Source organism: Caretta caretta, chromosome 22 (genome assembly GCF_965140235.1).
Source record: "Caretta caretta isolate rCarCar2 chromosome 22, rCarCar1.hap1, whole genome shotgun sequence".
In the NCBI taxonomy this organism is placed as follows: Eukaryota; Metazoa; Chordata; order Testudines; family Cheloniidae; genus Caretta; species Caretta caretta.
Window position 1 is genome coordinate 9,415,270 of NC_134227.1, and position 15,954 is coordinate 9,431,223.

The following is a 15,954-nucleotide window of genomic DNA, read 5'->3' on the forward strand; positions in this document are numbered from 1 at the left end:
AAGGTTGGGGGTCTTTTTACAGACAGAGCTGATCCACTTCAGCTACCTCAATGCAGGAATCCCTAGGGAAGGTTCTGGCTTGTATTGTGAAGGAGGTCAGACTGGCTGAGCACAATGGTTCTTTGTGGCGTTACACATTGATGCATGCTGACTGTGTATTTTGTTTTTGTTAATTCATGAATAAATGAATGGAGCTGGTTGAAAAATTTCAATATTTGGAATTCTTTGATCAAAAAAAGAGTTGGTGGAAAAAAATTGCCCTTTCCCCCACATCCCTGTAGCTCTGTTTAAATGTTATTAATTCTATTCCTATTAGAATAAAGATTTCATTACCATTGCTAGAAGAATTCTCTTCTGTATACCATACCGGTAGCCCTGGAATGCAGTAAGAACACAGAGATATTTTCCCAGCAGGTTGCAAGCAGTTAGAATTCATCAAGCAAAAAAATGAAAGAAAGAAAGAAAGAAAGAAAGAAAGAAAGACCAGCAGTCACACCGTTGTAAGCCCTAGTGGCTTGGAACATACTTTTATTTCAAAGGGATAGAGAAAAGAGATGTTGCTAACTGTGATTTGAAATGAGATGGAGAGTTTGGTGCCTCATCCACAAACTCATAGAAGTCAATGATTTGCTGCAGAGGAGAAGGCTCTCAGAGCAAGGTTAGTGGTGTTTTGTGAAGGGGCAATGCTTGATCAGAGAGCTGAAAGGATGGTGGAGGCCAGAAGAAAAGACCTGATAGGTGCCACTGGGCTACTACTCTGCAGCTGGTTACTCTCGCCCTGAATCACCAACCCTCCCTTATTCTTCAAAGCACTTAAATACGTGCTTTACCTTAAAGCCACCAGAAAGGACGTGCTTAAAGGCAAGCTGTTTTTAAGCAGTTTGCTGAATGAGTTTCTATGACAATATTAATGGAAAGACTCTGAGCATGGCTAGGCTGGGTGAAGAGTGAATGAGCAGCATGGCTAACATGTCATAGCCCAAATATTCAAGGGGGCTAATGATTTTGAGTGCCCAAGGGGCCTGGTTTTCAGAGTGTGGGTGCTTAGCACTTCCTGAAAACCAGATCCTTCAGTGGTCTCAAGTTGGCCCCCAAATCAGTATGCAAATTCTGGCCCAATTATGTATTGCTGAATGCACTGTTCCAGTATGGCTACCAATTATTGTCTATGGGAGGCAATGGACAAATATTTGGCTGGAGATTCCAGGTTAAAAAATTGCTTTGCACTGGGTTTGATGTTACATTTCAGCTTGGTGTAAGGCATGGCCATAAAATTCTGAATGAGATAAGAAAAGCAAATGGGGAAAATCCCATTTTGTGTTCATGAAGGAGGTACTTCATAATTATTTCCTTATCAATGCTTTATTTTTTATCACCAACTTCTAAGTCTTATTTTATTATCCAGAGCCCCTAGGAGTGAATATAATAGTGTCTTCACCAACAGGAAGAGAGACTTAAAGACTCCTTCAGAATAAATTAAAAATGAAACCCCAGTGAACTTATAAAGCTTTATTATCTTCAGAAGTGAGTTTTGCCTCTCCCTAGAAAACTAAGCTGTGCACTACAAGTATTTCATGGGAAAGTTTGCTCGTGTTTTCTAAACTGAGCAAGTAATTTAACTCTTTTGACTCACTTAATTGATGAATTGTGCCATTTCCCTGGATCCAAATTGCCTGACACCAACTTTTTATTTCCTGATCTATGTGTTGCTAGAAATTATTTCTAAATATTTCCATATTTACACTGTCCACGAGCAGCTGGTTTAGAATATCGGAGAGACAGAGCGATAGATAGATCGGCTTGTAGACAGATAGATGGTTCGATCAGTAGATAGATTGCCTACACTTACTTAGTGTGCTGCTGTGTCCCCCGCTAGTGGCTGGGACACCCATGGCAGCTACTGAGCATGCTACAGCTTTGGTGCTAACAGAGATGAGTCTTTTAGATGAGGCAAGAGAGGGTGGTGGGTCTAGATCTAGAAGTCTTCGATTCCACCCCTGCTGCTAATGACCCACCCGGAGGCATGATCATAGAATCATAGAATCATAGAATATCAGGGTTGGAAGGGACCCCTGAAGGTCATCTAGTCCAACCCCCTGCTCGAAGCAGGACCAATTCCCAGTTAAATCATCCCAGCCAGGGCTTTGTCAAGCCTGACCTTAAAAACCTCTAAGGAAGGAGATTCTACCACCTCCCTAGGTAACGCATTCCAGTGTTTCACCACCCTCTTAGTGAAAAAGTTTTTCCTAATATCCAATCTAAACCTCCCCCACTGCAGCTTGAGACCATTACTCCTCGTTCTGTCATCTGCTACCATTGAGAACAGTCTAGAGCCATCCTCTTTGGAACCCCCTTTCAGGTAGTTGAAAGCAGCTATCAAATCCCCTCTCATTCTTCTCTTCTGCAGGCTAAACAATCCCAGCTCCCTCAGCCTCTCCTCATAACTCATGTGTTCTAGACCCCTAATCATTTTTGTTGCCCTTCGCTGGACTCTCTCCAATTTATCCACATCCTTCTTGTAGTGTGGGGTCCAAAACTGGACACAGTACTCCAGATGAGGCCTCACCAATGTCGAATAGAGGGGAACGATCACATCCCTCGATCTGCTCGCTATGCCCCTACTTATACATCCCAAAATGCCATTGGCCTTCTTGGCAACAAGGGCACACTGCTGACTCATATCCAGCTTCTCGTCCAGTGTCACCCCTAGGTCCTTTTCCGCAGAACTGCTGCCTAGCCATTCGGTCCCTAGTCTGTAGCTGTGCATTGGGTTCTTCCGTCCTAAGTGCCACTCTTTTCAAAAGTGCCACTTTTTCAAGCTACGCCACATCTCTTTGATGGGACCAGGCTATTTGCTCACCTCAGGGCCTGTCGTTCCTCTCCCTCCCTCTCTCTCTCTCTCTGTGAAACATTTCAAAACATCTCAGTTTCGTTCCACATCAGAAGGGGAAAAGAAATGGCAAAATGGCAACATTTTTGGCAAAATGGACTTTTGTGTTTTCTAGACAGCCCACAAAGTCAACGTTCCAGTGGGAAGGTTTGTTTCATTTTGCATTACTCATCACATTTATTACAGTCGTGCCTTCCGGCCAGCCAAGGTCACAGCCGCACGGTGCTGGGCAGTACACACTAGCCACTGAGACGTCACCGTGACGTCACTTATGTGAAATCAGGAGAGAACGTGACACTTTCACAGGTACCTCTGTGATAACTGTCTTCACATTCCGACTTGTTAATGGCAACCGCTATGTTCCTTCTTCCTTGTTCTGATCCTTCAGTTACACATTTCCCTTGAGGCGCCTGTTTGTCTGCTTACAGAATGAAATTCCCCCTTGTACTCAGGGCCTGCACAAGGTTGAGGGACTATTTAAGCTCAGAGGGGTTTTCCCAGCAGTCTACCGTTATTATTATTTGCATAATAATAGAGGCCCCAACTGAAATCAAGCTCCATAGTGCGAGGTGCTGTACAAGCACGTACTAAGAGGCAGTAAACAAAGGGGTGGAGAAAAAGAAAGCAGTATGTCCAGGGGAGAACTGGGACAAACACGCTGCTGTCTCGGTTGCCAGTCGAACTCCCTGTCCACCGAACCACATGAGCACTCAAAGCACTTGCTATTATTTTTGCTTGTGAAAGTTCACCCAACTTTTGTTGATCTCAAGAAGGAAAACACTTGTGGTTGAATTTGAGCCTTGGGAGAAAGTTCAGGTCAGCTCTTCCTTTATTCAGCCCTGTTTGTTCATCCCTGACATGTAGTGTACCGAACCAGTGCCGCATCATGCATCACCCTTGCAACAGGGGAAAAATCACTTTCATTACCCAGAAGTCTTCAGATCCATTCATCTTTCATGACTAGCTCTTATGCAGTTCAAGGGAACTGAGCCCTCTACTGTGTGCAGGGGGAGGGAGAAAAAGGGAGAGAGAAAGAGAGGAGCTATCTGTATGAAATATAAAAGAAGTCCATTTCCAAAGAGGTGCTTAAGACACGGTACATAGAGATCCCATTGACAGGTAATGAGATTTGTGCCCATGTCTCCTGCCCGTTGTTCTGCAAACATTTGTCAAGGTACCACATTTGCAGTGATCTCAATGAGCAGAGTGAACGGTTTTAGAACACCCCTGTCCCCCATTTGCCGCTGGTCTGAAAGCTTTATGGCTCCCCGGCCCCTTGCTGATGGCCTGACGCAGTGGCGTGTGAGTCACTGATAAAGAACACCTGCTCTTTGGAAACAGGCAACATGGCTGAGTTCCAGAGCCCCTGGGGGATTATGGGGCCAGTTGGGAAGAGCTTCCTATGCTCGTGGGGTCCCAGAGCTTGGCCCCAGCCTGAACATCAACACCGCCATTTTACAGCCCCTTTGCCTGACCATGCAAGCCTGAGCCAGCTGACACGGGGGTCAGCCACGGGTGTTTAACTGCCCCCTCACTGCAAAGTATGCTGAGTGCCCTGCCATCTCCTCCTGCACTGAAAATCTCCACAGATTTACTTGCTGACAAAGACCTTCAGGGCGCCTTTCCAAACTCACCTCCAGTGGCAGAAAGCTTTGCACTGCTTACCGCACCCATCACCGTGGGCTGCCTCTGCCCTGCCAGGGATGCCAGCTTTCATCACCCACCTGTCACATTTCCCAAGTCGCTCCTTCATTGTTCTCGCCTGCTGTCAACAGCTGCAGAACCAGCTCATTGTCCCCCGTCAAATTCCCCCTTAAAACTCTCCTTTACCATGATGCCCACAACAACCTTGATAACACGTAGCCTACATCTACACTGCACTCTCCCTGCGGTGGCTTGCAGAGGCCACACGCTGCACGCTCCCCCCTTGTACAGGTATAAATAGTCCTGTAGACAGGGAGGTGCTGCTTAAGTGAGTCTAGAGATGCCTGAACCCTGGGGTATGTACCCTACACAGCTCTCTGCACACCCAAGCTGTGTCTCCCGCATCTACGCTGCCATCTTGTCTGCTGCCTCCCCTCTGCTGGCATCTTTCCCCAGGGCAGAGAAAGGCTCTGGCAGTGGGTAAAGGCTCCACATTTTCATGGCAGTGAAAGGCTCTGGCAGCGGGGAGACAGCAAGGAAAGGCCACCCTGGATTTTTGAGCTATCGATTGTAAAGTCAGAAAGGACCAATGTGATCATCTGGTCTGACCTCCTACTTTAACAGAGGCCACAGGACATCCCTGAATCAAATCCCATTTGAACCAGAGCAGATTTTTTTTGAAAAACTTCCAATTTGAATTTAAAATGTCTGGTGATCGAGAATCCACCATGACCCTTGGTAGGTTGTTCCAACCATTAATTACCCTCATGGTTAAAAATCAGCACCGTATTTCTAGGCTAATCACACCTTCTATTCCCAGAGCTCACGGCAGACACACAGATCATCTGTACAAATGCAACCATGTAATAGTCCCTCCCCTCGAAATAATAATTAAAACAGCTGCAGGTCCTGTGCCCACCTGTGTTGCATAAATAAAACTATTTATTATTACTCTGACTCTTTCACTGATTCTCCTTGCGTGTCTTGAGAGACAGGTGGCCCCCCAGCCCCAATCTCCAAACCACTTACTTCCTCTCTTTCTCTCTGTGCCTCTCCTGTCCTTCATTCGCCAGGGAATACTGGCTGTTGCTAGGGTTCTTCCGCATTTTTCCCAACTCAGCTGTAGAACAAGGCAAGATGTCTTCTTACTCTAAGAGCCTGGCCACCCAGAAAGGATGGTCCTTCAATTAAGACACTGGATGGGGAACCCAAAGATCTGGATTCAATTCACATCTCTGCCACAGACCCTCCATGTAACCTGGGCCATGTCACTTAACCTCTCTATGCTTCAGGTCCCTCAGCTGTTAAATAGGAATGATGATACAGGGTGTGGAGAAGCTAAATGAATTAATGTTCATATTGTGTTTGATGCAGTGATGGTGGAGGTTCGGGAGGCATCTAATCCAGGTTTTCACCGTAGCAGTGTGAGAGCAAAGTCTACTCTCACTTGGATGCTTAAAATTCCTCCTACCCTGCAGGAGTGGGCATTTTCTTTTTAGCAAGCACTGAGTGTTATGCCTTGGAATTCAGGGCTGGGGATTCGTAGTGGAACAGGATAAAATGTAAGACAGCAGGGCTGTGCCCCTTGAATATGGTTTGCAAGCTGAACCAAGAGGCAGGTTGGTTGCTTTTCACCTGCTCTTACAGGTGAGTTGATTTTCTGCCAGTTTGCCACTCTTTGGTCGAGTTTCTCTGAGTGCACTTCTACCATATCAATGCCTTTTTCGCCCTGCGAACCACATTGTCTCCAGAACTGATCACTACCCATGGGGCAAAACAGCAGAGCCTCAAAAATGTGCATTGAAATATCCCTGAGTCACGATATTAGGAGTCACCAGAATGTATTGCTGGCAAACAAATAAAAAAAATTAATCACGGTGTCCTGCTTTAGCGTGGCTGGCAGCGGCCGAGCTGCAGCTGCTCTGCAGAATTGATTAATTACTTATTAAACGAGAGCAGTGGTGACAGAGCTTTAAAACATATATCTAATTAAGGGTAGTGAATCTTCCAGGGGGAGGAGAGAGACGAGAATAAATGCAAGTGAATGTGAGCTTCAGTCACACCCTTGCACAATCCACGGGAGGCTGTTTTAGTGGCCATGGGCTGTTTTTCTTACTTGTGTCACAGAAGAAGGTAGACTAGTCTCTCCAGAATAGGCACCCTGTTGTGCCCCAGTGCACGGTGAAAGACAGCCCCTGCCCTGAAGAAGTTCTGATTTATGTAGACAAAGGGTGCGGGGAGAAGCAGTGGAACAGAGAAGTGGAGGGACTTGCCCACCATCGCACAGCAGGTCAGTGGCAGACCAGGGAGAAGAACCCGGATCTCCTGAGCCAGTGCCCTAGCGACTAGACCATACTTCTTCTGGAGTTCTTGCTGAGTTCTGTTGTGGTTTGGATCGGGGTGCTCCTGGGCTTACTTAGATCCTCTGTCTCAGAGGAAACAGTTGTCTTCAGCTCTGTGTCTTGCCAGAACGGGATAAACACAACCCTGAATGCTTTTTCAGTTGTGCTGTTTGTCACCATGGTCTATTGCACATCCTCTCAGTGAATCCTCCAACGCAGCAGGTTTTGCAGTGTGCTCCTTTGGCATGTCCCTAGTCCTATGATCAAGGGTGGGACTGAACTAATACTTGTGAAGTGCTATGCTGGCAGGTCTTTGGCAGCTCCATCAATTTCAGCAGCCTTTAAACTTGTATTAAAAAGGTAACAACCTTGTAAAGGATGAATCATGTTGCCTTCAAGTGGCTGGTCCATCCAGACGGGGTCAAGTTCAAGTTAGAGTTAAGGCAAAGTGAAGGAAATTAACCATTACAACAAACTCCCAAGGGAAGTGGTGGATTCTCCCTCTTGTGAAGGCTTCAGAGGAAGACTGGATGCCTTTGTGGAAGATGCTTTAGTCAAGCATAAATTACTGGGCTCGATGCAGGAGTAACTGGATGAAATCCTCTGCCTGTGTTCTACAGGAGGTCAGACTAGACCATCTAATGGTGGTGCCTTTTGGCTTTAAAATTTATGAGAAAAGCTTTTTTAGGGAGGCCCCTTTTAGATCCTGCTGCATTTTCAGTCCCTGTGCCCTTTGTTGTGTCTTTAAACCCAAAGCACTTGCATCTAATTGACTCTAGTCTATTTTGGGTTTTTCCTAATTCATGCTTCACTGTGGCATCTAAATCACTTTTAAATCCTGCTTCTTCAGGCTCTCGGATTTGTCCTATTGTCCCTACACCGGCTGTAATGTGGAATGGAGGGCTTCCATAATGGAGTGGTAGAACCAGTGGTGAGCTGGAGCCGGTTCACGCCGGTTCACGCAAACCGGTTGTTAAATTTTGAAGCCGGTTTAGAACCGGTTGTTAAAGGGGTGGGCAAACTCTGTCCTGTCTGGCCCACCTGAACTCTCGGCTGGGGAGGCTCCCCTGAGAATCCCTTCTGAATTTTTACTCACCCGGCGGCGCTCCGGGTCTTTGGTGGCACTTCGGCGGCGGGTCCTTCCCTCGCTCCGAGTCTTCAGCGGTGGGTCATTCAGTGCCACCGAAGATCCGGAGCGACTGAAGGAACCGGTTCTTCAGCTTTTGGCAGCTCATCACTGGGTAGAACCATAACTTTCTCACCTGCCTGCGAGAAGAAGAGTCTGTCTTACAGGAACTCAGTGTTAGCCAATGGCATTCAAATTACCTAGACCTAAAATCTCCCAGAGGATAGGTGAAATCCTATGGCTTCAGGGTTGTATGTATAGGACAGCTAAAATTATCCTGTATCACAGCTCTCCTCTGCTACTAATTGGCACGACCTTGGGTGTAGCTGTTCTTTACTATCCTTTGACGTCCATGTGCTAGGAAGATGAATTAGTTATTTAGGTAGCAATCAGATTCCTTGGTTTAGCCAAAGTGCATCCATTCCTCTTCAGACCTATTAAGGGCTGGATAAACTTTCAAGCTAATGCACATTGCAAATCCACTGCTACTCTGGAGATGTCAGCACCTAAATATTTTCTTACTCACTAATGAAAAAAATCTTTAGGGGAAAAAAAATCTTCCTGCTTTCCCCCCCCCCCCCCAAAAAAAAAAAAAAAAGAGTCAGGGAGAGCAAAGTGAATAGATCGTCTGAGTCCCAATTAACAGGGTTTGGTTTGCTGTCTGCCTTTATCAATCTCCAGCTCCAACTTAGCTTGCTGAGGTCAACAAATGGCTGGCTAGGTGTTGCAAATTGCAGCTCAGACTCAGGGGCAGTGTTGGCCCCAAGGAATGGGGGAAGTTTCTAAAAGATGCTATAGACATGGGAGATAACGAGCCATTAGTTTTGGGAGAAGGTTGGCTTTCCGGCCCTGCATGCCTGTGTCCTAGAGATGCCAGAATAGGAGTGCAATGGACCTCAGGCTTCCCCCCAGCCCCTTCTGGCTTTGCTGTTTAATAAATCGGTATCCTGACTTGAAGGTGACCTGCAAAGCTTTAAACAAGGGTAACAGTGGCTGCTGTCAGGGAACGTGCCCGTGTATGTCAGGGCAGAACTGGGTGCAAGTTTTCCCTGAAAAGACCTAGTCTGGTGGCTAAGGTACTGGACTAGCATTTAGAAGATCTGACTTCAATTGCCTAGCTCGCTCCCAGGTTGATCTTTGGCTTGATATACACTTAAAACTTACAGCAGACTAGCTGTGTCGGGCAGGTGGGTGAAAAAGCCCTCCACCCACCCCCCTCCGTCCCCACTTCCGAGATATAACGGTGCCGACAAAACCCCAGGGTAGATGCAGCTATGCTAATAGAAGAGTGCTTCTTTTGGTGCAGCTCATGTTCAGGGAAGTGGAGTTCCTCCATAGCTATGCCCACACAGGCTGTGTAGTGCAGGCCTAACCTTAGGGTCTTTCCGTACTGCAATCAGAGGTGTTCAGGCTCGCTCGATTGAACACGAGATGCAGCCACACCTCGGGGTTACAGCATAGACATCCCCCCCCGGTGCTATGGCGTGACCTGGGTTTCGATGTTACGGTAATGGGTGCACGAGATAACCTGAGCTATACAGACATTCCTTGGGCAAAACAGTTGTGCCCTTCTGTGCCTCGTGTTTCCCATCTGTGCAAGCAGGCCTCATTCGCAAGGGCATTTGTGCAGATGGATCAGTAATAATGCCTCGTAATTAGATGGTGCACCGTAGCTTCAAATTACTGTACCTATATTTACCCACACGTACAATACCTGTACCACGGGCAGTTGTAGCTGTGTCAGTCCCAGGATATGAGATAGACAAGGGAGGTAATAGCGTTTATTGGAGCAACTTCTGTTGCTGTGAGAGACAAGCTCTTCTTCAGGGCTGGGAAAGGTACTCCCAAAATGCAAGGAGAAACAGATTGTTTAGCGTAAGTATATAACCACTTATCTCTCCCACCTTGCATTTAGCTGTGACACTGAGTACCTTTCCCCAACCTGAAGACGAGCTCTGTGTGGCTCAAAAGCTTGTCTCTCTCCCCAACAGAAGTTGGTCCAATAAAAGACATTCCCTCACCCACCTTGTCTCTCTAATATACTTGTCTCAGGCAGATAAGTATTATTATCTCCACAAGGAGAGAATTCATATTTGCAAAGTGATTTGTGATTCTTAGATGCAAGGTTTGATACACATGCAAAGTAATTATTAATTATGGTTACTATTACTGAATATTTATTTTACTCATTCAACTTCACAGGCTGATTTACACTCAGCCCGAGTAACATCTCCATGTAGACAAAGGATGAAGAGCTTCAATTAACAAATGATCTACTACTGTTACAAAAAATGTCGGGGCATTTAACATGGATGAAGTGCGCTTGTTTTGTGCATCAGATGAGAAGCGCTGGTTCCAGCAGTGGAAATCACTGTAGTAAAATCCAGTAATAGCAGAGAGGAGAGTTTGGTTTTGTGTTGTGGGAAACACTGTGGGACCTAATTCTGATCTCACACCGTTTTTACGCTGGATTAATACCACTGGCATTGGGTTAGCTGGATTAACACCATTCCTGCATTGCTGAGAGCAGAATTGAGCCCCATATCTGCGCCCACTCATGATTCGCAAAGAGACCGGAGCACTGTGACCCGGAGGCTGGGCAAGAATGAGGAGCCTGGACTTGACACATGGCCTCCAGGCAGGAGGATCCAGCCAAGCCAAATAAGCTGTGTCTCCTGCTAGCCATTCAGTGGAGTGACAGGCCTCCAGATGGCTGGCCTGGCTTTCCAGCTGAAACTGGTCTTGCACAGCAGCTGATTAAAGGAGAGGAAAGTTCAGAGTTAAGGTGCAGAGAGGAATTCTGTGCAGAATTAAGAGCGCAGGTGAAATCCTGACACACGCCAGCTTGGGCCCTACAGTCCATTCCTCCCCAGCTCCCTGCTCTGAGAAGAGTGGCGCGGGCAGTGCAATTCTGTAGTCCGTGCAAATCTGACATTTGTTTTCTGTCTACTGCACCTTTGAATCTCTAAGCGCTCCCCTCTTGTGCAGGGTTCCACAGCTACCTTGCCATCAGAGCTGCTGGTGCATGTTGCAGAAGAGGGACCTGCACCCACCCATACACACACACTACGCTCTCGTAGAAAGACTTAACTTCTGTTCTTTCTTTCTTAATCCACTCAAGACCCAAAGTTTGCCCCTCTGCCCATGGAGAAACACACCATAATCACTTCAGGATAATTAAGATTGCATGGCTGAAAATAAAATGGCCTGAAAACCTTCCACCAATGATAGAATAATGTACAATTTACCTCTGTAACACTGTACTTAATGGTTGTTTTAATCTCTTCTTTCTGGCAAATTTCCAAGGTGGATGATTTCACTCACTCTTCCTGAGTTTCCTCTGCAGTGTCTAATGCAGAAGTTATTCTTTATTTCCACTCCTGAAAAACCATGGGAATTGTTACAAGCTTCAAACGACTGAAACAATGGGATAGACAACAATGAACTTTTAAAGGTAAGTGGGTGTGACTGGTTGCCCCCCTTTTGTGATGGGTTGCCCCCCTTTAAGGTGCCACCTGATGTACTAGAACACAGAACAACTGCCATGTTCCACCCTAGAAGTGGCTGCATTTCCGTGGTGGTAGAATGAGCCATGTAGACTTAGTGTCTAATTTTCAAGTTGAGGGGATTTGAACAGGACTTCCTGATCCATAATTTTGACTCTAAAACTGGTACTTAGGAACATGAAAGGGGCTTTTTTTGTACCTAAGTGCTGGCTAGGCTCTCAGACTAAGGAGCTGGATGTTACACCTAGTGTCTAAAACTTCCCTTTGATATAGCTCAAGACTAGAGGGAAGCAAAACCCTGGAAGATAACATGGTGAGGTTGCTGGTGTACTGAGACCGCTGCTGGTTATGCTGAATAATGTTGCCTCATTGTTTCTTGTTCTCCACAGTCTGTACGTCTGTATCCATCTGTTGATTCTTGTCTTATACCTTGCTTGTAAGCTCTTTGGGAGCATGGAATGTCTTTTTGCACTGTTTGTGCAGTGCTTAGCACAATGGGATCCTGGCCCATACTGGAGTCCCTGGGTGCTGCAGTAATACGAGTAAAAATAAATAATAAAATAAATAAAAGCCTCTGAACCTTGGGGGTGGTTGGAATCCAGATCCGGGCCTAGATTTTGCCAAGGGCCCTTACATCTAACCTATGGGCTAAACCTAACTCTTCTTCTGACACTTCCTGCTATTTGAAATCCAGATCCTGATTTCTTATCTGGAGCCCATCTCTGCTCCAGGTGAAAGGAGTTCTAGGAATAGAAAGTGCGGTGGGATTCTCCACCTGAGGATTGGGGTGTGTTCAGTGTAAATAAGTTACATTATAGAGATCGTTGCACTTCTATACCCGAGTCCCAGAAGAAAACTGCTTCATTCTTAGTATGAATGGAGATGATCATTATTTTAACTTATCAAAATGAGGTCACAGGTCCAGTGCTGATTATTATAAAGCTGGAACCTTTTAGTAAATCTAGGGAAAATTTTCCATCCCAATGACACATGTTGCATGACTTTCACCCTTTAAGAAAGACCTTCACCCCCTGGTCATTTGCATCTCAATTTAGAATGGCAAATGAGGCATGTAATTATCCAGCCATCAGTTTGTTCATGGCTTGCTAGATTTAGGCAGCTGTGGGTTTGTTCTTGTGCTTCTCTGTGTTTAGTGCTACCCTGAGCTACCTACCAGAGTGACTGGCCCCATAAAATGCTGGAGACAGATAGCACAAGGGTTCATTTGAGCTCGCTTGCACTCAGTGACTGATCTATGCTGGTGTTTTGGAGGGGACGTCATCACCAGCCTCAGCTGCGCATGCGCAAGTCACTGTGAGAGCTTTTGCAAATGTCCCTCAGTGCTAGGCAGTGGCTGCTGGATTTCCAGCCCCCTGCTGGATTGTGCATATACCTATTGTACAGTCCAGGGCACTGAAACTAACGCTCAGCAGGAAATAAAATGGTTTCCCAGAACATTTTAGAGATCTCAACACAAATTTCCCGTTTTGATGTGTGACAAAAAGTCAAAACCTTGACGAAATATTCACAAAGCAAAACCCCTCCAGAAATTGGTTTTGGTCAGTCAAAATGTTTTGTTTTGATTATTTGAAATGTTGTGTTGGGATTTTGATTACTTCTTTTTACTCTAATTAGCTCACATTTCAAAACGAAGTCATTTAGAAGCAGAGCAGCAGAACTGTTCATTTTGTCTGTGGCAATTTCCTGCACAAACCTTGCTGAATTAAATTAAACCTTAATGAAATAACTTTAAGTATCTTAGGAGTTAATTGTATTAAAAATGCAAATGTTTATGTATTATTGTGGGATTGTACAGACATCTCTGGGGGGAGACATGGCAAACGTAAACCATGGGAATTGTTACAAGCTTCAAACGACTGAAACAATGGGATAGACAACAATGAACTTTTAAAGGTAAGTGGGTGTGACTGGTTGCCCCCCTTTTGTGATGGGTTGCCCCCCTTTAAGGTGCCACCTGATGTACTAGGATACCACTGAGCCTGTCTGTTCTGCCAGCCTGGGCCCTCTTTTATCCTGTCTTGCTGAACCAGGTTCTTAAGCCTCCTCTAGCACACACAGGCAGGGCCACACCCAGCTGAAGAAAGACACAAACACAGATCAGCTATGGGAAGACTCAGCTTAAGGGAATTGTCCCAGCACTCAGGGGCCCACCTCCCTTGGAATGCAGACCCAAAGGTATATTGTCTTGCGCTGTATGGAAAAATCTGCACAGCGCAAGCTCATAAAAATTTACCCTCTCCCTCTATGTGAAGACAGATATGCACAGTTTCTTGCCTGCCCCCACCCCCCAAGATCTGGATTGCACAAACTGGGTTATGTTATAAATAAGAAATAAGTTTATTAACTACAAAAGACCGATTTTAACTTTAAGTGATAAGGGATAGCAAACAGAACAAAGCAGATTACTAAGCAAATAGAACCATACACACAACTAAGCTTGATTAACTAAAGAAACAAGTTACAAAATGTAATTTCTCACCCTAAATGTTGAATTAGGCAGGATGCAGAGTTTCTGTAGCTTAGAGTTCCAGTTATCTCTTTTTACAGACTGGACCCCTGTCTCAGTCTGGACTCACCACTGCCTTTCCCCTCAGGTGTTTTCAGCAGACTTTCTTCTTGTGTAGGCAATGGAGGAGAGATGAAATTGACCTCCTCCCCAGCCTTAGAAAGGATTTACCTAAGGTGGGAAACTTTTGTTTGATCCCCATGCCCCTACAGAGGAAAAGTACCAGCAGTGTTCAAGATGGTATTTTATATCAGGTGACAGGACCACCTGACCTGGTAGTGTGTCAGCTACGACCCAGGATGCCTCTCAGAAAGGAGAGAGATTAGCATCTTCACAGTCTTATTGTTTCTTCCTAATGGCCCATCAAGGCTGTGATGGCCAGTTGTCTGGTGGGTGTCTCCCAAATACACACACAGTTGCAATTGTTACATAGTCAATTTTCCTAACTTTAGATACAGAAATGATATGTGCATACAAATTGGATAATTGCATTCATTAAATCATAACTTTCCAATGATATCTTACATGAGCCATCTTGCATAAAGTATATCTTAGTTATGCCATATTCATATCATAACCATATTTCGATGAAGAATATGGGGTTTAAAGTCACAATAGGTTTCCCAGGAAATCTCTAGTGGGCGCTGTAATCAAATGTACCCCTTCGAGTTATGCAAGAACACTGCCTTTCGAAGCTTCACCATGAGGAGGGAAACTTTGTCAACTGCCCCCACTGTGAGGACAAGACCGGAGGCCCAAGCTATCTACAGGAGTGACTCACACATTCCTGGGTGTTCCAGTTCTGAGGATAAAAGGTGTTATGGACTTGTAACCGTAGAAACCCCCCTTGGTGGAGTTTGAAGGCCTGACTCCTACCAGAGTGCTTGTTGGAGTTGGGGTGATCTATGGGTAAGCTTATTAGCAGGCATGTAGGTTCTTTTAAAATGTTTTCTCTAGAATGTTTTCACCTTAAGAATAAATGTGCTTGCTAAAAAAAGGGCTATGGAGTAACATATCCCTGTGGGCAGTTATGCTGTTTACAGCCTCTGAGGAGAAAGCCAAGCAGGCCTGCTTAGGCAGTCTGACTTGCTCTGGCATTCACAGAGTAGGCAGAACTGTACAGCCTGGAAAACCCCAGCAAGGAGGCAGAGAGACATGGGTCTCTGCCCAAGAGATGTGATGGCTGAGGAGAAAGTGGGTGCCCCTGCTGAACCACAGAGGGGGAACACGGGGCAGTCTCCCTGAACTGTGACAGTCGAAACAGGACATTTGGACGATTTCAGTCAACCCCCCTTTTTAGAACATTTTTTTCGACTACTCCAATTTAGCAAAGCCGCCCCTTTCCCCATGAACAGTTTTATTTCAAGGAGTTTGTGTTTTTCGATGAAAAAAATATTTAGTCCAAAAATCCCCAACAAGCTCTAACTTGAGCTGCTTCCCCTTTCTGAATGTGTCCTGTTAAATCAACAACGGGCACACAGAATTGGAATGAAGGTACATTTATTTTACAAGGATTGTATTTTCTCATATCTTTGAGCTGGGCAGGGCTCATGGCAGCCCCAGAGACACAGCTGCCTCCAGGTCAATGTCCTTCGCTTCATTTTACTGAGGAGCTGTACTTTCATGTTACTGGCTCGACATGTGTCAGGGCCCCTGCACTGGAAGGCATCACAGCACCATGGCCTTTAAAACTGAGGCTCTATCTGAGCATGATATGATTTGGCTTCTTTCTGGACCAAAATAGATCCATGGGCCAGATTTAGATTTTAGTCACATGGTGCTAATCCAGAATAATTCCTTTGATTTGAACTGAGTTACTTTGGATTTGGTAACTGAGTAGCTGGTAGCTGAGGTCATAATCTGGCCCGGAGGCTGCAGCAGAACCATTCCTGGTTCCATTTCTCAACGGATATATACAT